This window comes from Ceratotherium simum, chromosome 17 (assembly GCF_057802395.1).
Source record: "Ceratotherium simum simum isolate JZ-2026a chromosome 17, ASM5780239v1, whole genome shotgun sequence".
Lineage (NCBI taxonomy): Eukaryota > Metazoa > Chordata > Mammalia > Perissodactyla > Rhinocerotidae > Ceratotherium > Ceratotherium simum.
Genome location: NC_141916.1, coordinates 43,996,785 through 44,022,500, shown reverse-complemented (window position 1 = coordinate 44,022,500; position 25,716 = coordinate 43,996,785).

Genomic DNA, 25,716 nt, shown 5'->3' with positions numbered 1-25,716 from the left:
GTGCCAGCCTTGAGACATGATTCACAGGAGACCAGAAAAGTCCTCTTCTGAAATTCTTTGGTGACTGTGCCCATACAATCAAAGAACAGGTTTGAAAATCAGGAAGGCTGAGTGCAGACTATGAGCTATATTATTTTGATGGGGAACTATCTAGTTTGGTAGTTGAAAATAATGGCCTCGAAGAATAGGCCTGGTTGAACACACTCTATAGATGTGCTTTTTGACAGAAGTGTTGTAAAAAACAACACAATATTCAGTTTAGAACTAAGAACTCTCTTTTTCACATTCTGCTATTCAACAACAGGGGCTGCATGTTTGAAATATGGAGATTTCTTTTTTCCTTTTTTATATGCCATCTGTACCGTACCAGCTAATAGACATGGGTACTTGAGATATAGTTAAGGAAATAAATTTAGCTTTTTAAATGTTTAGAATTCAGATAAAACTCAAGGAATACAATATGCTAGATAAAATTAATCTGAATGTGTCCCAAGTCCCAAGTCGGTTTGTTTGTTTGTCTTCCTTTAGGGCAAAGAGAGGCTGGGTAAATAGTTCAATGAAACATGGCTACCCACTACGCCCTCTCCCACTTTCTGCCCTTTATTATTCCCTAGCTCTGTTCTCCTTTCCAGACAGCAGGTAACTAGTGCAATCAAATCCCCTGATACATCTAAAAAATCTGCCTGCCCCAGGTTCCCTATAGTCTAGTCAGTGTTTTGCCTGGTATGCCTCGTTTCCAGTAACCCAGTTAAATTAAAGGTTTGTTGAGGGCTAGGCAATCTACATAATCACTTTGTACACTTACTTATTTGGGTTGTTCCTTTTCTCATTCCTTAAGAATGACCTTGGTTTTTTTTTTTTTTTTTTACAAAAACCACACAAATAAATTACTGCATATTTTCTTTTTCTAACGTTTGTGTTCACTTCAATATTAAAATTGCTCATTACTAGAAACTAGATTGAGTAATTGCTTATAAATTAAGTACTCAATATACTTAAATGTGGATAAAAATGTCCACTTTACTTGGCTGTGCACATAGAAGACCTGAGCATAAAATAATTTTATGCTGTGTATGTATTAAAATGATATAGAATGCACAAGTATATTTTTTATATTATGACCACAGATAGGAAACCTTTCTAAACATATCAAGTACCCTTATGAACAGAGACATTAAATCGTATTTTTAATTTATCTTTTTAACTCAACAAAAATCTCCTTCACATCTCCTTGTGCAGACATTGCACTGGGTATTAGGTGGGCTATGAATGAATTTAAGGAATTAGACCCTGATCATAAAGGTCTTGTAGTGAAAACTAAAAAATGAACATGCTAAGACAATATAGAGAAAACATTTAAAAAATGGCAATAATTTCACAGTTACACACCATCACTTGATTGCAAAATTAGTAAAGGTATGAGAATTAATGAAACACTCAGAGTGGAGTGATACTTAAATGGTGAGATTTCTTGGAAGAGGTGAGATTGACGTAGAGCGTATAATATAGATCAATGAAAAAGCAAATAGTGTTCCTCAGTGATCTTGTCTTTATGGCACTGATAATCCACTCATTATTCATCTTAGTTATACATCTACTGTAGGAGCAATGGGGCATACATACTAACCAGATTGACAGCATTACAGGGATATTTTCCAATAGTTGCTTTTGCAGTTATTGAGTCTTTACTATGTGCCAGTCATTGTGTTAAATGCTTACGCACTTCATTATTTAGTCCTTAGATAAGTCTACAAAGAAGGTACTATTGTCCCTGTTATATAGATTAGGAACAAGGCTTAGAGAGGTTGCCCAAGGTCAGACTGCTGTCGAGTGGTACTTTGCTGAGCTGGTATTGATTGAAGCTCATGGCTCTCTGCTCTAAAGCTCCCTCTCTGTTCCTTACACTGTACTACCTGCAGCATTCTTGGATCTTCACTCAAACATACCTTCAACACATGAGGAGGAGGTTTTAATTACTCTGCCATTTTCCCTCATTTATTGATCAGTGTGGCAAGCATTAACTCAGCACTGACTGTGTGCTAAATGCTGTGAACAAAGTTGGGGAAGATAATAAATATTCCAGGCCTCTAAATACCCACATTCTAGTAAGGGCAGAACTCAACAACTGCCATAAAATATACAAGATACACAAATAATGCATTTCCGGTGATGAGATGGACAAGAATTCACAGAAGCTTTCATAGAAAAGGTGATATTTGACCTGAATCTTGATAGATGACTTCTTAGTTTGCCAATTGCACAAGGTTAACTGGGAAGTGGGCACCAAGCATAGTGGTTTCCGTGAACTTCTGGTTGTGCAACCTGGCCAAAGTTAAGGGTTCTTATGGAAGAGTGATCAGAAACTAAAGTGAGAAAATGAACGACAGTGTAATAATGAAAGATGATCTCGTATGCCAAGTAAAGATTTGACGTATATCTTTAAAACAGAGCCATTAAAAAATGTAAAGCGAGGAATTTCTTGATCAGATTTTTTTCTTTTTTTGAGTGAGGAAGAATAAAGAGAAGGTGAAACAGAAAGCAAACTAAGAGGGCAAAAATAGAGAGGGCTGAAATATAAAGTAATGCAGAGAGGAGTTATTTAGAATGTTAATAGAATGTACTGGCTGATGGAATGGGGAGCAATTCAGGATTATTTCAAGCTTTCTACTTTTTGGGATTGGTTGAATGGTACAGGGACATAGGAAATACACTCGGAAGAGTTATTTGGGGCGAAGGCTTCATTTTTGAGTACTTAAAATTTGAAAGGCCAATGAGGTGTTCAGGTGTGAAAGAAGTTGATGGATTCTGAACGAATGAGATAAAAGAAAACAGTGGTATAAGGGAGTAAAACTAAAGCAAAAGTATTGTCTTTATCACTATAGTGCTTAATTTGGACAATATGGCTTAATATGAGGCCAAAAGAGTTCCCTAATGAACCCTATATTTGGAGAGATGTATCTATCAGTCAAGTCAGCCTTGTCAAGTGTGGGCTCATGTGGAAAGTCTACTCAGATATGAATAACAGTTTGGATGAAGAGAAGTTGAAAATAGAAGAAGGGGTTATGAATTGGAACAAGTTCCCTAAAGATGATGGGAGTGATATTTAAAGCACCGGTAATGAGATTAGCCTTGTAGATTAATTAAGTCAATTAAGTCAGTCAATCATTTAACAGACGTTTATTAAAACGCCCACCTCGTTCCAGGCACTGAGCTGGGTTCTGGGGATACGGTAGGGAACCAGGGAGACATGGACTTTGCCTTCATGGAGAGTGTAGGACAGGATGCAGACAAAAGAACAAATAAACTTATAATAAATAGTAACCAGTGCCATGGAGAAAAGCAGCAAAGTGCTAAAATGGAAAATAATTGGGTGGAGTACAGATGGACAAGCCTAGTGAGATTGAGTGATGTGGGAAATGAGAAGACAGCATTTAAGCTGTGATATGAAAGGAGGACAGAAAAGACAAGTAATATATGTGAAAAGCAGGGAAAACCATGCTCTGAAGAAACATTCTGCCAAGAGTTTAGCTAAGGTATTCCATGGTATTGCTGCCTTGGCATCCATTTTGTTTGGCCAAGTGGCCTTCGGGGACCTTAAACTGACACGAGCCCCCACATGCAAGCACATGCCCTAAATAACAGCCTTCAGAGTCACAAGAAAATGAAAGTTCTTGATATTACTTCCCCAATGGCCCTTGTGATCAATAAGTCTCCCTGCTTCCCAAGGCCTTCCCCTGATATACCCCTAGATAAGACTCCCGTGGATTTACCAAATCCCACTCTTTTGGTTTGAGTTGACCAATCTGGCCTTAGCCCTGGAACCCCAAAGCACTCCATCCACAGACCCTAATAAAGCACGTACCCCAGGTCCTATTGTTCTCTCTGCACTCTGCCTTGACCTCCCCATGTGGTCCCTTGAGGTGTGCTGTGTACTTCCTCCAGGACATGTGAGTAATAAAATTCTCTATTTCACTTTCTCTTGTGGGTTATTGTTGGCCCATGACTCACCATCTGGCACCCTGTGCTCTACTTAACAAATGTTAACTTAACACAGTCATAACACATTCCTTAGCACTTGCAAAGTTTCTGTGGCAGAAAAGATCCTAGTAAGTTTGAGAAACTGAAAAAACCCGAGCGTGTGTTAATTCATGGTGAGGGGAGAGGGAAGTAGGGACCTGATCACAGGGCCTTACAAGTAATCATAAGAAGGTGTGATTTTATTCAATGGAAAGTCAATTGAAAGGTGGCTTCATCAAGTCTGAGTTTCAAGATCATTTTTGTTGTCATGTGGAGAATGAAGTAGAAGGAATCAGGGTAGAAGATCATTGTCATTAGAGTATTCTAGGTGAGAGATGATGGTGCACTGAATCAGTGTGACTGGCATGGAAATAGAGAGAAATAATTGATTCAGTCCATGCAGGGCTTGCTGGTGGATTGGTGGGGAGTGAAGGAGAGGGAAGAATTGATGCTGATTTTTGAGTTTGGTGCCATTTACTGAGGTGAGGAAGGTTAAGTGGGTCAGAGGACGCATTGGAGTGGAAATCAAAGGCTGAGTTTGGAGATGGTAAATTTAGAGATACAATTTTGGGAGTGATCAGTTTATAGACGGTATTTAAAGTCATGTGACTGGATAAGTAAGAGGTGGAACAGTGTTTCACTTATGGAGAGTGAAAAGAAATCAGATAAGTTTCTAGGAGAGTGCGAACTTGAGGGGTCCTTTGGTTAATAAGCTATATATACAATTTTTTTTTCTATTGAGTAGAAAGCAAGACCCCCTTCTGATGAGGAGGTAGGATCTGGGGTTGAAGCTTTGCAAAGAGTAGTAAAGTTCACAAATAAATTACTAAGAGAGAGAAATGATCATGACAGTATGAAAGTATTGACAAGCCAGGGCATTGGGAGGCTAATGATTTAGGGATTTCTCACAGCATCAGTCCATTTGATTAAATCCCCCCAGCATTACCCAAAGTGAATGATCAATCAGATTGATTGCTTTGGGGGTTTACAGGAAAGATAGAAGGGATATTTGTGGGCAAGGGAGGGAGGATGCTATTAAAAGAATTATCGCAGTCAGGGCTTCTGAGACGTGGAAGGAAGAAAGTGAAATTAGAAGGGAATAAATGACTGAGAAAAAGGAGGAGTTCCAGGGAGTGAAGATCTTAGAAACAGGTTTTATTGCAGTAAGAATACTGAACTTACACAGTAAATGGAGGGGGAAAAGTATTGAACTGAAGGGATAAAATTGACAGGATTAGAGAGTGACTGAAGGTAGTAAATGATAAATGGGGATTAGCTTAATATGACTCTCAGGTCTCCACCTCGGACAATGAGTGGAGAGTCCTTCAAAGCACCAACCTAGGGACAGAGGGAAACCAGTTTATTTTCCTCCCAATAGGATGATACCAAGTCTGGTGCTGCACATGTACGCTTGAGCTGTTTTGGGGACATCTGCATGGAGCTTTCTGGAAGGCAGTTGCAGCCTGAAAGAGGCTTTCAGGATTAAGATCTAGGATGGAGAATGATAAGTATTTAAGTGGTAGAAGATAGAGAAGAAGTGAAATTGTCCTGTAGGGCAGAACCTAAGAATTTTGCTGCCTCCTATCTCACATAAATAATATTTTTCTCTTCAATTCAAGTCCCTCTATTGTCTCTACTGTCATGTAAGAGCAATCATCTGTGTTGGTAAGATTCTCCAGACAGAAGCAGTTTTTGTTACTCGCCTAGAGAAAGTTGCAACTGCCAGAATGTAAGCCCAGGGATTTCCCCTCATTGTGTTTTTACTCAGGCTTGGACCGACACCCTTGGCCCCTAAGGGCTAAATTCTGTCAATTAGACTAGACTCATTTTAACTGTTGGACAATTTGAATGATCTCATAAATGTCAGGGCAAAAGATTGGACCCAAAGACAGACAGCTGATTTTCACAAACTGTAATTAACTGGTCTGACTTAAAGCTTCTATCAACATGACAAAGCATAATCAACCTTCATAATGTAGTTTACCCATTTCATTAGGTGGTTAAAGCTTTGCCATCCTAATGTCGCCAGCAATCACATACACAGAACCATGGCCCTCTGCAGAAGGGGAAATTAGGCCTGGAGTCTGGACCAAGTACATGTTTCTGGAGCAGAGCAGCAGTGCAAGCCTCCTTACTGCACGGTTTTGGGTTTCTGATCCCTAGAGTAGTTTATGAAAGTCACATCTATAAAGCATCCAGCACAGTGAATAATGTATCGTAGGACCTCAGATAATATTATTTGTCTTCCTCCATTTTCCCTTCTCCAATTTTAAAACTCACATTGATATGTGTGCACATATGAAATTTCCTAATCTTAGCTCTTTTCTTCATACTTAGTATTTCAGAAATGTGTCCTAGCATAGTTAACATAGTGTGTTGCTAACTAATATATATTTTATAGGGAGGAACGGTCATATGCATATGTATACACACATGCATAACCACGTAAGTGTATGGCGCTTAAACATGGTGAATATTTCTTAGTCACAGCTATCAGCTCTTAGATGGGAAAGTGTTATATAAGTCCAAGGCAGTATTTCTATTGGATATAGTGTTCACTTTCAATTTGACATGTATTTGTTGAGTTTTTTCTTGAACTGTTGAGAAAAGAAAGTCATTTACAGACTTACACCTAAATTTCTTCTCTACTCTTGTTCATTCACATAGTATGATTTAGAATTGTGAATGTTATTTTTATGACGTTGTTTGAGTTTTAGGTAATAATATACAGTTAAAATCTTTAGCTTGACCATTGTAGAGCGCCTCATTCTAATTGTAATCCAATTTCTGATTTCATCTCCAAATACTTCCCCTATTCACTACTCTATACTCTGTTCAAGAACACATCTGGAACTTTCTCTTATTTGTGCTTCTGATATTGCTCTTTCCTAATACATGAAATTTTCTCCTCACATTCTATCTTTCCAAATTTCTCATTCTAGATAATATCTTTCCAACTTAAAACCACAAATTCTATATCACTTAACTGTTTATTAACTTGCCGTTTATGGTTAATTCATACTATGGAGGTGGTTCTTAATTTCCTAAATGGAGAACTAGCTATGGTTTTGAATACTGATAACCTCTTCCTTACATAGCTCCTGGTACACAGTAGGTGCTTAATAAACATTGTGGATTGATTTTCTTTCAATTGGTAAAAGAAAAAAAATCTCAAAAGATGAATTATTTTAAGGATATTTAAGAATGATGGTGCTAGATTAAAAAAATAAGACCAACGTGGAAAGATAATTAAGTATTGATTAAAAGTATGAATAGAATAAATTTGCCAGATTAGAGCTACTTATTTGCTAATATCTCATATTATAATGTCTTTATTATGTATATTAAAAGTCTAAAAAAGGATTAGAAGGTCACTAGTCAATTCATTTTGTCCCAATCTTGTTAATACTAATGGAACTATGTAAATTTACTTTTTAAATGGTGCTTAGTGGGTGAACTATTCTGTACCCTTATTAGGCAGGAAAACCCTATAGTGGTGCACATTTTGAGAAAAATATGTAACCATATATTGTCATGCAACTGGGCTTTAGCCAATCACACATATTAAAAAATTACTTAGGAGCATTATTCTTTTTTTGAAAGTCTTTGAATAAATTTTAATAGTCTATAAAGTAAATAAGGCTCCTAGTGCAGATAGATATATTGTTACCTTTTGTTTTTAAAACCTTTCCTTCCTTCCTCCCTCCCTCCCTGCCTTCCTTCCTTCCTTCCTTCTTTCCTTTCTTCCTTTCTTCCTCCCTCCCTCCCTTCTTTCCTTCTAGTTATATCCATTGTGTATCTACTATGTGCAAGGTCCTTAGAGTACAGGGTTTAATACGATAGATAAGATTTATTCCTTCTTGATACTTCCGTTGTAGTCAGGAAGACAACAACAGAATACACATGTAAACAAATGAAGACACAAGATAATTTTAAATTATGATGAGAGCAATGAGGGTATCAGATATGGGGATGTAGCAGAGATGCACACAGTCTTAGCATCCAATGAATTCTCAAAGGATTAAACTAAGAAGTGTGGAAAAAGGCTGTAGTGGAGAGCCTGATGGCAACACAAATTGATTCTGACTATGCTTTGCCTGACAGGGAGAAAATAATTAAAATAAAGAAGAAACAAGTGATTTTGGATGATGACACTTTTATTATCTTTTAAGAGATTTGATTTATGAAAAGGAAATTTAAACTATAAATAGATTATCACATTGATTATGTAAAATAGAATGATTCTCAGAAAACATAAAAAAATGGAGACAGGAAACTGAGTTGAAAGCAGAATTATTGTGTGTTTGTGTCTGTGTGTGTATATATATATATATATTTTTTTCTTTTCCGTCTCTCCTCTTTGCTGCTTTCAACGATCATCTATGATGCCAGGCACTGGGCCAGATTCAAAGGATAGAAAATATGATTAAGACATTGTTCCATTCATCAAGGAGTTCATAGTTTAAAGGATTCATATATTACTTCACATTCCTAATTTTAGCTCTCTCCAGAAAAAGAAATGAATACAAAATTTCTTTGGGTGAAGTAACTTAGACCAATGAAACCATGTTAAAAAACCTTTTTGGAATCCTCTTCCCTCAGGAACCTAAATGAGTCTGTCTCTTACCTCCTTCAGGTCTCTGCTCAAATGTGACTGTCTCAGAAAGGTCTTTCTTTACCAATCTTTTAAAATAGCATCCCAACCTTCCCCAAGACTTGTCCCCAGTGTCCCTCTCCTGTGTCATTTTTCTCTTTGGCACTCATCACCTCACAAAATATCCTATGATTTACTTATTTATTTATCTTTTAAAATATTAAAAGTTGCTCCTCTAAAATGCAAGTTCCATGAGATCAAGATTATCTCATTCACTTACTCATTTCCAGTGCCCAGAACAGTACCTGCCACATAGCAGGTACCCAATAAATATTTATAAATGAGTGAATTAATTAATAAATACATATTGAGTTAATAGAAAAATAAAATGTATATTGCTTTTGGAGGATTTAGAAGAAAGGAAGCAGAATCAGTTAGAATTAAGGCATTATTCTAAACCTTTCAAGAGTACCACTGTATTCCAGGTATCCATTGCAATTTACTTCCAACTAAATCTTAGTAGAGTAACTTCTACTCAAAGAAAAAATAAAATATTTATCATAAATAAATAGAGGGCAATTATTCTGCTACAGCTCAAATTCTATATGGACAACTCTTTCAAGTAATTTCTTTCTGTTCTGGAGGATAGCTGACTAAGAAACTTAATTATTCTCAAAAAGTGTTGATATTTAAAAATGTGTAATTCATATACAATACAATTGGTGATTCATCAATTAACAAAAGAAGTTTCTCTTTTGCCTTGGCTTCAGCAAAAAATGTATTATCCTTCTCAGAAAGGAAACTGCAGGTTGAATCCTGTGGAGTATTGCATTGTTTTAAAAATAAATTTAACACTGCCCTATAGATCTTGGTAGCATTTTTGAAGCTGTAGTAGCCAGCTTTTAAATTTTTTAAAAATATACTTACAAAAATAAGACTTTTTAGTGTTTAAACAACTCAATGGGACTGTAGATTAAAGTGTAGCCTGTTGATTATTGTGTCTTATATTTTTAAAAATGTGACTTGGGGTCTTGAACACTTTTAAAGGCTAGGGTTGCCTGTATATTTTTAAAAATAATGGAACTAGTTGTTAGCTTTAAGCAGAAGTTGCAAGTAACATGGACTATTGGAGTTCAAAAGGGAGGAGATTTCCTTCCTAAAGGCAGAAATATTCTCACAGAGCAGTTTTGCCCAAATCAGAGAATATAAGGGTGGCTGATGCCAGCCCACATCCACTGTTCAGAGCCCTGAAGGGTGGAATGCTGAGTAACCCGACTGGCCTCTTAAAACAAACAATCACAAAAGACTCAGGACAATTACATACCTTGTGATTCCAAACATAGCTTGCAAGCCCAATAATACAAAGAAAAAGAAGAGCACGTGTTTTTATTTCCACAGCTCTAACGACTAGAGCTTTAGTGGGCAAGGCGTAATTAAAAGGTAGTTCTATGTATTTTTTTCTCCTCTTACTTTGACAGAAGTAAAGCATTTAGTAAAATTACATTTGGTATATAAATACTCAATATATTTTAATGATTTTTCTTGGGATGAAAGCAGGGAAAAGTATGGGCCCTGGAGTTAAATCTTCAGGCACAAATGCCAACTCGACCACTTCGTTCTTATGTGGTCTTGAGCAAATTATTTAACTTCTCCAAGTTTCAGTCTCCCCCTCTTAAAATGAATTTAATGATGGTAGCTGTTAGTTATACTATCTCATAGGGCTATTTCATTAAATTACATCATCCATGTCAGTTTCTTAATATAATGCCTGGCATAAATTGAGATAAAAATAAATGTCAGTCATTGTTACCATTATAATTAATATACTGTTCTTTACTTAGTAGAAAATAATTACTATTCAGCTAAATTCATCTTAAGCATATAGAGACTTTTCTAAAATACTAAGCCATCTTAAAGGGTAAAATATTTTGAATTTTCTTATCTGATATTATAAGACTTTTAAGCAGAGAAATCTTCTTAAAGGTTTTTTTTATTGTTTTTTTGGTTATTGGTGGTGTTGTGAAGATCCAGTGATGAATGCAGTTTCAGAGTTCCCTGCCTTTTAAAGTTTGGTTGGAATGAGCTGTTTGAATGTGGAAGATGCAATGTAGTTTAGTTATATAACCATACACTTTTGCTTACATTCAAGAACAAACAGAAGAAAACAAAACAAACCTAAAAGACTCTACGGAGTGGTTGAACCCCCTTGAGAATCTTAGCTGTGCATTAGGATTACAAACAATCCGACTGAAAAAAAAATCTGATGAAAAAAGGGGCAGAGGAGCTGAATAGACATTTTTCCAAAGAAGATATCCAAATGGCCAACAGGTACATGAAAGGTGCTCAATCTCACTAATCATCAGGAAAATGCAAATCAAAACCACAATGAGACATCACCTTACACGTGTTAGGATATCTATTGTCAAAAAGACAACTAATAACAAGTGCTGGTAAGGATCTGAAGAAAAGGAAACCTTTGTGCACTATTAGTGGGAATGTAAATTGGTGCAGTCACTATGGAAAATACTATAGAGTTTCCTCAAAAAATTAAAAATAGAACTACCATATGATCCAGCAATCCCACTTCTGGGTCTATATCTGAAGGAAATGAAATCAGGATCTCGAAGAGATATCTGCACTCCCATGTTTATGGCAGCATTATTTACAATAGCCAAGGCATGGAAAAAACCTAAGTGTCTGTTGAAAAATGAATGGATAAAAAGGATGTGGTATATATACACAATGGAATATTATTCAGTAATAAAAAAGAAGGAAATCCTGCCATTTGCAACAACATAGATGGACCTTGAGGGCATTATTCTAAGTGAAATATGTCAGATGGAGAAATATAAATACTGTATCATCTCACTTATATGTGTGTAATATTTTGATTTATAAGAAATATATATTTGGTCACTTACATGACCAAATATATATTTCTCATATATATTTGGTCTTCATTTATAGTTCCAGGCTCACTGCTCCCAAAACACTTGGAATTTCCTAAGTGTTGAGAGTCATAAATGTGTCTTTAGTTATGTTAATGAAGTGGCTTTTGGAAAGCACCTAAGGATGAGGGCTGGTTGCCAATGGAGCTAACCATGTGATTAGAGAGTTGGAACTTTCAGTCCTGTCCCCACACCTCCGGGGAGGGGAAAGGGGCTGAAGCTTGAATCAATTGCCAGTGGCCAATGATTTAATCAATCATGTCTATGTAATGAAGCCTTCATAAAAACCAAAGAGGACTGAGTTCAAAGAGCTTTTGGGTTGGTGAACATGTGGAGATTTGGGAAGAGTGGCATGCTCAGAGAGAGCATGGAAGTCCTACACCCTTTCCCCATACCTTGCCCTATGCATCTCTTTCATTTGGATGTTCATCTGTATCCTTTATTGTATCCTTTTATAATAAACTGGTAATCTAGTAAGTTGAGTTCTGAATTCTGTGAGCAGCTCTAGCAAATTAATCAAACCTGAGGAAGGGGTCATGGGAACCTATGATTTACAGCTAGCTATCAGAAGCACAGGTAGCAACCTGGGCTTGTGACTGGTGTCTGAAGTGGGGGATGGTCAGTCTTGTGGGACTGAATCCTTAACCTGTGGAATCTGACTCTATCTCTAGGTGGATAGTGTCTGAATTGAGTTGAATTCTCAGACATCCTGCTGCTGGAGTCTGAGACTTGCTTGCCGGTATGGGGAAAGCCCTCCCCCTCCATTGGAATTAGTATTAGAACCTATTTAATGTGGAATCTAAAAAAACTGAACTCATAGAAACAAAGAGCAGATGGTGGTTGCTGGGGCAGGGGAACTGGGGGAAATGAGTGAAGGTGGTCAAAGGGTACAAACTTCCAGTTGTATGATGAACAAGTTCTGGGAATGTAATGTACAGTATGGTGACTATAGTTAACAATACTGTATGTATACTTGAGAGTTTCTAAGACTAGATTGTAAATGTTCTCACTGTAAAAAAGAAATGGTAATTATGTGAGGTGATGGAAGTGTTAACTAACCCTATCGTGGTAATCATTTGACAATATATTAAGTGTATCAAATAATCACACTGTACATCTAAAACTTACACAATATTGTATGTCAATTATATCTCAATAAAAATAAAAGGAAAAAATAAAGGAACAGTGTGATCAATGTTAGACTGAGATATGGTGAATTTCTGGGGCACTTTGTTTATTCTTTTGTTTCTTATATGGATAGTTGATTAAATAACACTGAATAAGAATATGGCCTTCAGCTTGTATTCTACTGTATTTTCTAGAATTAATTCTTCCTCTTTATTGGTATTTCCTTTTGTTGATTTTATTTCAACAACAGAAAAAAAAAATTTTCAAGTAGGATTTCACTTATGGTTAAATTTTTAGACCTTCCGGGATTGATTAGACCTCCCCAACTTGTCTCCTCGGAGAAAACAGAATCTTTAATGCCTGTAGAGGAACATTCTCAATGACGTTCCCCTCTTCACCACTTAAGCCTATATTAATCAATGATTTCTTACAAAGATTTCTCTTGAGCAAGATAGTCATTAATTAAATATTTCTCGAGTGGTTCCAGTCATACATTGTATCTTCTTAAATTAATATATAATAGGAGGTTTGATTGATTTAATAACAGTGTAAAATTCCACATCTACAATGTCATAAAAGATTACCATAGAGGTTAGAATGAAACTAGAAAAAAAAATTGATGTTAGAATTTAAAACAGAAAAAAATTTAGAAACAAACACATGAATGTAACAACGACAACAAAAATTAAACTCTGTCCTCTGGATTTTCAGTATAATCTATTTTTTTTAAAAAGCAATTTGTTGGGGCCGGCACCATGGCATAGTAGTTAAGTTCAGCATGCTCTGCTTTAGTGGCCCCAGTTCGGCTCCCGGGCGTGGACCTACACCACTCGTTGGCAGCCATGCTGTGCTGGTGAACCACACAAAAAATAGAGGAAGATTGACATAGATGTTAGCTCAGGGCGAAACTTCTTCAGCCAAAAAAAACAAAAAAATCGACTTGTTTAGGTCCTTGGAATGTTATTTGTATCAAGGCAAGCCTCTATCAGGTCTTTGTGTTATCTGGAGAGATTTAATTTTACCGTAATATTTTACTATTACTAAAACATTTGTCTCTATGGAAGCTTGATTTTCAGAAACAAACACACACAGACAAAAAAGTTGAGTTATAACAACTTATAAATCCCAATGGAATCTCACTTACAAACTTCTAGAATAAAAGTACCTCAGCTAAACTCACTGATCAACTAGAGAACTTGAGTGCTGGAGACAACTCACCTGGGGTTATTAGCAAGTGTCTAGAAGAAATGCAGAGGTTATCACTAGCACCTGCAGGCCCTTTCCAAGGCTGTTTGGCTTATCTCTAAGTAGTGTCATCCCATAAGGCCTCGCACTTTCCATTCTTACCCCAACCTCATGGCTGTACTTCTCTCCATTTCTTTCCTTCTTTAATTGAAAAAATATATTGACAAGTAATCAGTGGATAATACAACAAGCATGTGCCTACCTCCCAAAGCGATTGAATGTTATTTTTTTTCTTATATTTGCCTCCTTTTGTACTTCCTACACTTCTCCCTCAATAGCATATTCGGTGATCCCAGTGGAGGGGCAATATTCAGGAAAAATAGCCTGGCATGCGCAATGGCAGACTGCATGCCATCATTGTTACTAGAAATTCCACGGAAATGGACTGTATCAGATTAAGGGAAATGCTTGTATTTTCAGGTAGGCAGGGTATAGATACATGATATTTGCAGGGTACAGAGACATAATATTTTTCTATTTATGACCTTTTCCTCTGATAAGTGCTACATTGGTCTCAGAGAATTAGCTCTTAAGCATAATATAGGGACTGGTCAGCTTAGGAAATATGTATTTATCTAAACAGACTTGAGAAAGTACGTGATGAAAATATACAGGTTTATGGAGGAAAGCAAATATACTGAAACTTGACATGATAAACTCTTCCTAAGGCTATAATGAGTGGGAAGTGATACAGATGCTAGATTCTGTAATCCAGCATCACTCAAAATCCTATCCCCACCCTGCCCCACTAAAGCTAATAATATATTTTCCCTGTTCAGAAAGGAGCATACCACTCAAGGTGCAAGCCAATACTAACTGCATGAGACTTAGTTTCCTTGTCTGTAAAATGAGAGGTTTAGGCGAGCAATAAAACTTAAAGACTTTAGAAAGGAGACTAAAACACCATGCATGGAAGCTTCGTTTTAGCACAAGTTGAGCTAAACTGAAGGGGTAAGGTAGGTATTGAACTTAAAATTTGAGTCAGAATGCATTCTCCTTTATGGACTAGAAAGAGCCCTGGACTTTTCCTGAAAAATGGGATTTAATGATGACTTCACAACTTTGGAAATCCAGTCAAATAATATATTCTCTGGGAGCTTTAATGTCTTCATCTGTAAAGAGAACAATTCCATCTCAAGAAATTATTGGGGCTAATTGGAATCATAAAGGTAATTTTGAATGAAGGCACACTGTTAATTGTTATACAGAGATATTATTACTTGAAAGAAAGAAAAGTCATATATTGCACTAAAAATTTACTCTCAATTTATTTCATTATTGGTGCTTGATTTTGGAAAGCACAAGTTTCTTAATACAGTAGCTCTGTCTGCTTAGTTATATTGAAGGAAGGAAGGAAGGAAGGAAGGAAGAGAGGAAAGTAAACAAGGAAACAAAGGGAAAGTAAAGTAAAAGAAAAGCTCAAATGTCTCAGATCTGTAATGGGCAAAGTTACACTCTATAATATCAAAATATATAAAAAGTTCAGGAGATACAAGACAAAGTTTATTAGGAGACTAAGTTTTTCTGACAACTGATCCCTTTTCAATTGGGTATCTTCTAAAAGGTCAAGACATATTGAAACACTGACTACAATTTGCTCTATTGCAACAACTTTTCTCAATATGGTCCAGAATTTAGAAGACGTCAGCATTAACATCAATACAACAACTGCACGTGTAACTGTCCCAAAAGAAAACATATGTATGCAAAATACCAGCAAATAATTTACAAGTAACGAAACAACACACATACACACAAAGAGTGAAGACAGTAAATAATTTGAGTTTTACTCTTTTTTACGTGCTCCATAATATTGAGTTACTTTTAATTGATATCTCTGTCTTTTAAACATAAAAAAACTAAAAATTATTTAGGTAAAAACGTTTATTTGTAGGCATAGATGATAATTAAGATTATAGGAAACTATAAATACTACATTTTTCAAGAATAAATATGATTTGGGGCCGGCCCAGTGGCGTAGAGGTGAAGTTCGCACACTCTGCTTCGGTGGCAGGGCGTTCGCAGGTTTGGATCCCGGGCGTGGACTGCCATACCGTTTGTCAAGCCATGCTGTGGCAGGTGTCCCACACATAAAGTAGAAGAAGATGGGCATGAATGTTAGCCCAGGGCCGATCTTCCTCAACAAAAAGAGGAGGATTGGCATCAGATGTTAGCTCAGGGCTAATCTTCCCCATCAAAAAAAAGAAAAGAAAAAGAATATATTTGGTTTAACTGTGCTACCAAGTTGGAGCTTATTCCAGGTCTAAGTTTGTATCTGCAGAAGAAATAAAACTCTCTCTTAATTTTTAAAAATCTTTAAAGAAAATGAAGTTTAAAATATATATCTTAATGATAAATACATATTTTCACTTCACTGGAGTAAAGTAAGGTGTTTTTGGCTATGTATATATACGATACACATATAATATATATCTACTAGTATATGATAACTCATATTCTAAAAAGTCTTTCACATTGGAAAAGATTTACCTCCATATGGGAGACATTGTCTTAGTTGCTAATGATATAAAAAAGGCCCTGACCTCAATGTACTGAGAGATACCTCCTGCGCAAAGGGAATTATATTAGTTAGGTAAATACTGCAATGGAGGTGTGCACAGGGCCTAAGAGAGCTCATAGAAGGTACCCCTAAACCAGACTCGCTGATGTCAGAGCTGAGAGTTGACACATGAACAGGAGTTGGCTGGCAAATATGGTGGTAGTTGTGTAAACAGGAAGAGAGCACTTTCCAGGCAGACAGAAGAGTAAGTGCAATCTTGACACATTCCATGAATTCATTTCTGATGCCTACCTGTCTACCCAACTCCAAAAATGAGCAGTCTTGCCGTTATGCCTCAGCTTTCTAGATTTGTTTTCTTTGAACACGAGCTTCGTTTCTTCAGTGCCTGGTACGGGGTGTGGCATTTAATAAATAATGAGGAGGCAACCTGGTATAATGGAAAGAATGTTGAATTTGGGGTCAACTCTGAGTTTGAATTCTATACTTGGCACTTATTAGTATGACATAGGATGAGTTATATAATCTTTTGAGACTCAGTTTCCTTATCCGTAAGATTGGGATAGAAGTATCTCCCTTTGAAAGATGTTATGAGGAATAAATGAGATAATGAACATAAAATATGCATTAAAGTACCAATTTTAGAATAAGTATTCAACATGTGATAACTGTAGAGGAGATTTATAGTTATCTTACCAACATATGCTCTACCTTTCTACTTTAGTAAAAGAACCTACAGTTTCCAGTTGAGCACACAACCTTCTAAAATTGTGATTGTTTGCTAGCCTACCTTGGGTCTAGGAGTGATGATATGAATAAGTTCTGGCCAGTGGAAGACTAGTGGAAAATTTTGTTTCTTCCTGCTGGTTGAAATACTATGGACATGATGGCTGGAAATTAAGGAACAATTTTAGACCATGAGATGGAGTGTAGAGCTTGAGGAAAAAAGGAGTATGAATCCTTTATTCCACAGTTCACCCTAGGAGCCCTGAAGAGCCTACTTCTGAACTTTTTACATGAGAAAATAAAACTAATGTGTTAATTTGGCTTTTCTGATACCAACTAAAAGAGACATAGTAATAGTAATAGTAGTAGTAGTAGTAATAGTCACAGTAGCAGCAGCAGTAGTAGTTATTAGCAGTAGTGGTAATAGTAATATTGATGGTAATCGAAAGTTCAAATGTATATGATTCTGAAAGAGTATAGTACAGTTTGCTAGGGCTATTGTGAGGATAGAGGAGAGTGAGAGTCAGATGAAGACTAGTAATTCATGTTCAAGACGGTGAATTTTAACCACTGATTTCTTTCAGCAGGAGTGTACAGTTTTCAAATTTCATTTGAGATAGCTTACTCTACCCAATGGTGAAGAGGATTAATAAGCATTCTCCCTTTGGATGAGGAGGCTGGATTCAGGGAGTCTAGTTAGCAGATTCAAAAGAGAGATGCTAATGGTGTAAACAGGCAGTGCACGTAGGCATAGACATGGGCGGCTGGTCCAAAAAACATTTAGAAGACAGATTGTTTAAAGGGCTGGTGACTCTATGGACGTTAGGGATGAGTTAAGCAGAGGAGTCAAGAACAACTGTCAGTTTCTGAGCTTGGGAATTATAGGCAGGGTGCGTATTGAGATGCAAGATGATTTCTCTTTTGGAAATGCCAAGTGAGGTACCTGAGGAACATTCATTTTGAGATGTCTAATAGGCATTTAGGCATTCATCATCACCGTCACCACCACCACCACTGCCACCGTTACCATCATCATTATTCTCATTATCATCCAAATCAAATTATTAAGAGAATTTTTAAGTAAATCTCTTGCATGAATGTGAAAAATAGAAATATTTTCTAGAAATATGTGGCATTATTATTTTTCTAAAATTACTTACAATATGCTCGGTTAGTTTTAGAGGGATGGCATGCTATAGTAACAGAGAATTCTGTAGTCAACATACCTCTCATTTATTTATACAGAGCTTTAATTTGGTAGAAAAAGAATTCCCATTTTCTCTACATATCAGCCAAGTAACCTTGGGCAATTAACTATTTTCTCATCTGTAAAATAGGCATGCTGATTCCTATCCTAAAGGACATCAGTAAAATTCATTGAAATATTTCGTAAAGGGTAGACCACCTATATACATTTTTGATATAATATTTACCATGTCATTTTAAGAACATTTATACTGTTTTTAAACCTCTGTTTGCTACATTTTAAGGTTGTACAAGATGATATCTATGGTTTTATGGCTCTATGATTTTCCAGTTTAAATTACCATTTTCAGACTCAGTTTTTCATTGTCCACAGTTGTTTTTGTTAAGGTTTTTCTTAACTGTAGGGAATAGCGACTCAAACTTCTTCAAGTACAGAGGATTTGAATAAAAGGACACACAAATTGGAATGCGAACACAAAAGTCATCAGGAGAGAAAGCAACTACTCTTCCCATACTTCTAGCATCTGGAAAGCCATGCTCACACTCTGTTCCTTTGTCTCTTCCTTTCCCTCTCTTTCAGTGATTCCACATTTCTATTTCATTTTCCTCTGAAGACCAGTTTCTCTATTTAGTCATTGCTTCTATTTGCTCATAATTTAGACTTGCAAATGGATCTTGACTTCCCATGGCCTCAACTCAACCTCCTGCTATTCTTGTTATTTATTTTGACCAAACGTAGTAGAAAACTTGGCACCTGCCTCTCAGCTAAGCCTGGGCAGCAGATCTTCCTTCAGAAGTGGGGTGGGAAAGTGAGCAGTAATCATCTCTATTAAATATTATTGTGTCATCAAAATTACTTTAGGCAAAACAACAAAAATAAGAAAGTTAGCAAGATGAGTTTGACTATTTCCTCATCTATTTTGTGCATTGAGTACAGACTCATACTTTATTATAACAGCCTGGAATTATGTAGGCCAGAGGACAAAACCTTTCCAAAATATAGGGGAATGATAGATGAGAAATAGAGCTGAATGAGGGTTGGAATTCAAACACTGGCAAAAAGAATATATGGGGTAGAAAGCAGTTTTAAAGACAATATTATAGAAAGGATATTTCTTTAAATAGTATTTTTTCTATCCAACAAAAGAATAAAAAACCCAAAACATTAGTCTACGGAACATACTGAAAACACAACAAAACTTATCATCCCATTGCAGATAACCTGAGACTCGAGAGAACTTTCTTGCCATTTAGGTCATTTAGGCCATTTGGTTTTCCCAAAGACCCCACCCTCCAGAACTAGTAATTTACACTTTGGTGAAATCATATTGAGACTATATACCTAGTGTTTTAGTAGATGAAAATTAAGTTTCAGACATATCTCCAGGTCACTTACTCTCCTTCATTTCATCCTATTAAAATATTCCTAGTAAAGCACTAAATAACACAATTAATCTTTCATAATTTAGTTAGTATTTCAACAAAAGACTTGTATGTTTCCTTGATATTTTGATGGCTGCTTCTTGAGTTTACCAATAGAATACAGCAAGAAATCTACTATAATTTTATTTTGCATCAATTGTCTAAATTATTATCAATAGTTTATTAGCCATTAAAATATCAGAATTTATCTCTTATTTAGCAATACAATTTTCTTAATCCCTAGATTCACTATTTAGCTCTAATGCACTTTTATACTGTAATTTCTCAAAAATTAGTCCAATTCTATAAAAAGGATAAAGGAACTCAGATCCAGTACACAGCTAATAAATGCACGTCTCTTGCCATATTAATAAAATGCAAAATAAGAAATACATCAAGAAAACAAATTTTTAGTTTTGTTTTTATGAAACTTAAGCTTCCAGAGGACAAGAATGTTGTCTAATGTATATAGAATGTTGTGCACTGTTGGCACTTGGATACTAAAATTCAATATTTACAAGTGGAACATAATTTACTGAGCCATTCCAATGCACAAGCAAATGGAATGTATTGAATATCTTGGGATTATTGAAATGCACTTTGATATTATGCAACATCTTGTTAACTTTATCTGTTTTTCATAGCTCTTTTCCATTAGAGGGAGGGCGAGGAAAAAATTGGATCAAGGTCCTGGTTTTTAATACCAGGCATCAACACTATGAAAAAAATCAAAGACACATTAATAAACTAAATATTACCTCCCACTGCTCTCTGGCTACCAGGCACACACAGTTCTTTCCACTGGACTCCTAAGAGGGCCTTCAATAAAGTGAAACTGTGAGTTTGACATTTCTCTTGCTCGCTGCCAGGAAATTCTAAATTGAGTCCCAGTTGTTTTTCAGATTAATCCATTGGAGAGAACAGATCTGAACAGAGTATTTTACAACTTTTTGAAAATTCACTTAGGCTAAATTTAGGTTTGAGTATATGTGTATATCCCTAATTATAAGACACTCCTCTTATATCAAGCACACACTAGTAACATGGCTGTTAAAAAGACAAGGTAGGCATTTTTAATATGTAAGAGTAAATTTTCTGAGAATAATAGAAACCCAATGTTTATAAAAAAAAGTCCAAAACATGCTATATTTTAAAAATTGGTCCGCTTACAAGAATTCACCTACTTCCTCGCCCAAAATCATAAAAGAGAGAAAAACATCCAGTAACAGCTAAGCTATTTGTGTTACATCTGGGAAGAAAATAGTAGTTTTTATGAAATCTCACTCAATGAGACTGGATGCTTTGTTTGAGTCTTCATTCATACGTCAACCTGGTAAATGCACAACAAGATGCATTTTAAAATCAAAAGATGCTAGTGATTTCCATATTTCCTTTCTGATCTTTTTCCAGCACACTCTGGGAACGGCCCCCCAGGAAGAGCACCTCGAAGCCTTCACTGGCGAAGAATGCGGTGGGTTCATTCCCTGGATGTGCACTGCGTGAAGCACATTACACCTGGGCAACTCCTATTGATAGAAATGGAATGGAATTGCACTTCTAGTCTTTTTAAGAGCTTATTTGGTGCTTCACATGAGACTGTATTAAAAATAGTGCCGTTCTCAAAAACCTTTTAAGGCGCTGGATGCTTTTTAAAAATCTAATAAATGTGGATGGCTGATTAAGGAATGTATTTTATATACTGTATGTTAATGCTAGTTTTCTTTTTTTCCTCATTTTCCATCATTCCTTTCCCTTGCCTCTTCTGAGAGCTTCAAGTAATAAACTGACTTTTTAGAATGTTCTACTATTATCTATACCACAAATTCCTTCATCCTAGTGACTCTATCCTCCTTTTGCCGTACTCTAATCATCAATATCAGTTTCGATTTATTGAGAACTTACCAAAAACCAGGCCAAATTCAACCTTTCAGGTAGATATTATCCCCAGTTTACAGAGTAAACACTGAAGCTCAGAAGGTTTAATAGTCTGCTCAATATCACAAATTCAGTAGTTGGCAAGGCCAATATTTGAGAATAGTCTCTGGTGCTTATGGTTATTGGTGTGGTGATAATAGTAATGTTGTGTATTGTAATATTGTGCAAAGTAATTTTCGTATATTGTCTCCTTTAATCCTGACTTGATTGTATAAGTCTTATATTCTGACTTCAAAGTTGAAGCTTTTCCCCCTATGTACAAGCAAAGTTGACCAATTAAGGGTTTTGTTGAGCAACACTCAGGTGATCTAACAATGGAAGTAAATGATGGTAGCTCTTACTAAGGACTTAGTGTTTTATCTAGAGTTCTGAAAACTTCTCCTCCCCAGATTTTGATTCCAAAAGATTCTATATCATCCTCTTCTTCCCAGCCACTTCCAAGTTTAGATGGTTATAAAGAGAAACTTCCTTGGAAAACTATCATTTTCAGAAAACTTGTTTTTATTTTTTTTGTCTTCAACTCAGAATTCTTGTGCAGAAAATAGAAGAGTCAGTAAAGTCACAAGTGGGATGACTTGAGCGAAGTGACACTGGGGTTTTTGGAAACCCATATGCACCTAGAAGCCTAGGTGAGCCCAGCCAGGCTTCCCAAGCAGAGCCAAGGTCAGGTTTTCCAGAAGTGCCCTTGTCTGGAGGGGTGCTCAGAGTACAGAAAAACTGTTTCCCAGTTTTACTGTTTATTAAGTGGGGGTGGGAGGTGTTTGATCAAGTCTTAAAATATCTAGATAGGTGACAAATTAGACCCTTCTTAAGAAGCACTGAAACTTATAACTCTGGTGAAATCCTGTGGCATAGGAGCAGGCCTTAGGTGAGATGACTATTTTATTCTTAATTAAAGATAATCAGGGATGATTCTCAACCTCCCTCTTTTCATGGTCTTTTCTTCTCTTTAATCTAAGTCTCCATGCTGGTTCTACCAACGGTGAAGGAGAGGTTCCATCATTCTCATTACCATATTATATGCAAAGGATGAATAATTGTTCCAGCTCTTAATCATTTGTTTAGACTTTCCTAGAAGATACAATCTTCTCACATATTATTGTATTCTGCTAAATACTCTCTGATTTTTAGTGTTCCTATAAATATGAATTCCCAAATCATAAAGATCATTTTACCTAAATACCACAGAAAGTAATTATCTTTTAAAACACATACTGTATATAGTTCACCATTTTATAACCTATTAAATTAATTCAATTTAAAAGTTTCTTCTATACTTTCATGTAAAAAAAATTAGAAAATAAAAGCTTAAATGGAAGCTCCTTAGAAGAAACATTCCTATAAGTTTAGAGATGCTAGAGTACAAATAATTTACATAGAAACAATTAAAATTGCATTATAAATTAGGACTTACAGTCAATAAAATCTTTTAATAAATAAGATATTTATTCCCTGAAAACAGTTATTTTATTTTAAATTGATAGAAATTAGCCATAACTATGTATATGTAATTTATCAAGTGATTCCTTATAGGTCATCAAAAAGTAGTTTAAAGGACCTTTTGGGGAAAGAATTTTTTTTAGATGGAATTTTCCTTTCTGTGGTGACCTGGTCTCATGCTGTTGCAGAATTCACAGCTCTCAGCTCTTTGGCTATATCCATGGGATAGAAAGATGACTTCTACATCCTATGACACAGACTCCATTAAATGCTTACTACCTCACATAGAGACCAATTGTTTAAGAAAGGATGGTAATATAATCTTTAAAATATTGGGTCTTGTTATCTGTTTCACAAGAGCCTTTTGAAAATTATTTTGATCAATTCTTTGTCCTTATTAGATCACTGACTAAAAGAAAAAGGTCCTCCTTCTCTGTAAATTTCTCTTTATCTATGAAGGCATTTATGTATATGACTGATTATTTCATTATCAAAATTTACCAAAACACAGTCTAAAAATTAACTGGTAATTTATTTTTCCATTGGTAAAATTTAATTGTATTAATTGTTTTTATTTCTTGTTTTTTTTTCTATTCTAATATCATCCCCTTAAAAGAGGGACCATTAAGAAAAAAACCAAAACTCAATCAACTATGCCTTGTCAGAAAATTTGTTCTGCTAAGATTTTTTCTTAAAAAACAGTGTATCAATTGGAAAGATACTTTTAAATCTGTGAAAAATCTGAATTATAGAATATTTTCAAAGACAAGCAAAGCACCAAGAAGCCATAGTACTCTCTAGAGACAACAATGGTATATAATTTTATCTGGTACACTAGGAACAATGAAACTGGCAGAAAATATTACATTTATTCAAATTTCTGCATTGAGAAACTACTAAAAACTATTTTTAAGACATGACATTTCTCAGTTTTTCTATTCCTGTTAATTCTCAAGTTGTTTCTTTATTATATCATCTGCTAATGATACTTGGCAAAGACTACCAGCACCAAATATATAGGGGAAAATTCATAAGAGAAAAATGTAAAATTTAAGCAAGTGTTTTATTTTTTCCCGGAAATTAAAAAAATAAGAAACAATGATTGTAACTTAATCTTAAGACTACCTTACCTTAATTCAGTTCTTAGAAAATTAGCACTTCCTGCCAGCATAGATTTAAAGCAATTAGCCAAAAATCAGTTATAAATATGTTGTGAAGTGGAAACTCCTCTGGGAATGTGATCTAAAGTGTAAAGAGAATTGGGAAGTGTCATAAGAATAGTCACTACTTTTTCTTAAATACCCATGCTTTGCTTATATCATCTCATTAAGTCTAGTCAACCATCCAGCAAGATGGACATTTGGATTCTTATTTTATAGTTGGGTAAACTGAGGCACAGATAAATTAAAATGTTTACAAATATTAAAATGTTTATAAAAGGTCATTCAAATATTAAGTGGCAGAAAAAGAATTTGAACAGATATCAGGTAGAAAAAATGTGAGTGAGATTAGAATCCATTTAATAGGCTAAATAGAATTGATGGTGTTTCAAGTAGGTAGAACTAAAAAATTATTTACAGATTGTATAAATGTGAATCCCTATAAATCTCCAAAATGTCCATTTAAAACTTTTCAACCAAAAACTTTCCTAACTATAGTTGAAAAAAAGATCCTTAGAGATCTGATGATCTCTGAAATGTCAACTACTAGTTCTATAGTGCTAGGAGGTCAATTAATTTGCCATCTGTAACTGAATACTTTACCATTAAATCTGGGGTAAGAATTTTAGATTCTGGCTATCCTCTTAGTGTGGAATCATGGTAATGGCAATATTATAGATTGTGCCCATCATCTAGCTTTATATATTCTTTTTATTATTTAACTAAATAAATAATTTAAAAAACAGGCAATAAAATGTTCTACCAGGCATTCAAAGAAGAATTAATACCAATCCTCTCAAACTCTTCCAAAAAACAGAGGAGGAGGGAACTCTTCCAAGCTCATTTTATGAGGCCAGCATTACCCTGATACCAAAACCAGACAAGGACACCACAAGAAAAGAAAATTACAGGCCAATATCCCTGATGAACATAGACGCAAAAATCCTCAACAAAATATTAGCAAACCGAATTTAACAATACATTAAAAAGCATTATACACCATGATCAAACGGGATTTAGTCCAGGGATGCAAGCCTGGTTCAATATCCGCAAATCAGTCAATGTGATACACCACATTAACAAAATGAAGAATAAACATCATACGATCATCTCAATAGATATAGAAAACGCATTTGGCAAAATTCAACATCCATTTATGATTAAAACTCTCAACAAAGCAAGTATAGAGGGAATATACTTCAAAATAATAAAGGTCATAGCTTTACAGCTAACAGCTAACAACATACTCAATGGTGAAAAGCTGAAAGCTTTTCCTCTAAGATCAGGAACAAGACAAGGATCTTGCCACTTTTATTAACATTGTATTGGAAGTCCTAGCCAGAGCAATTAGGCAAGAAAACAAAACAAAACAAAAAA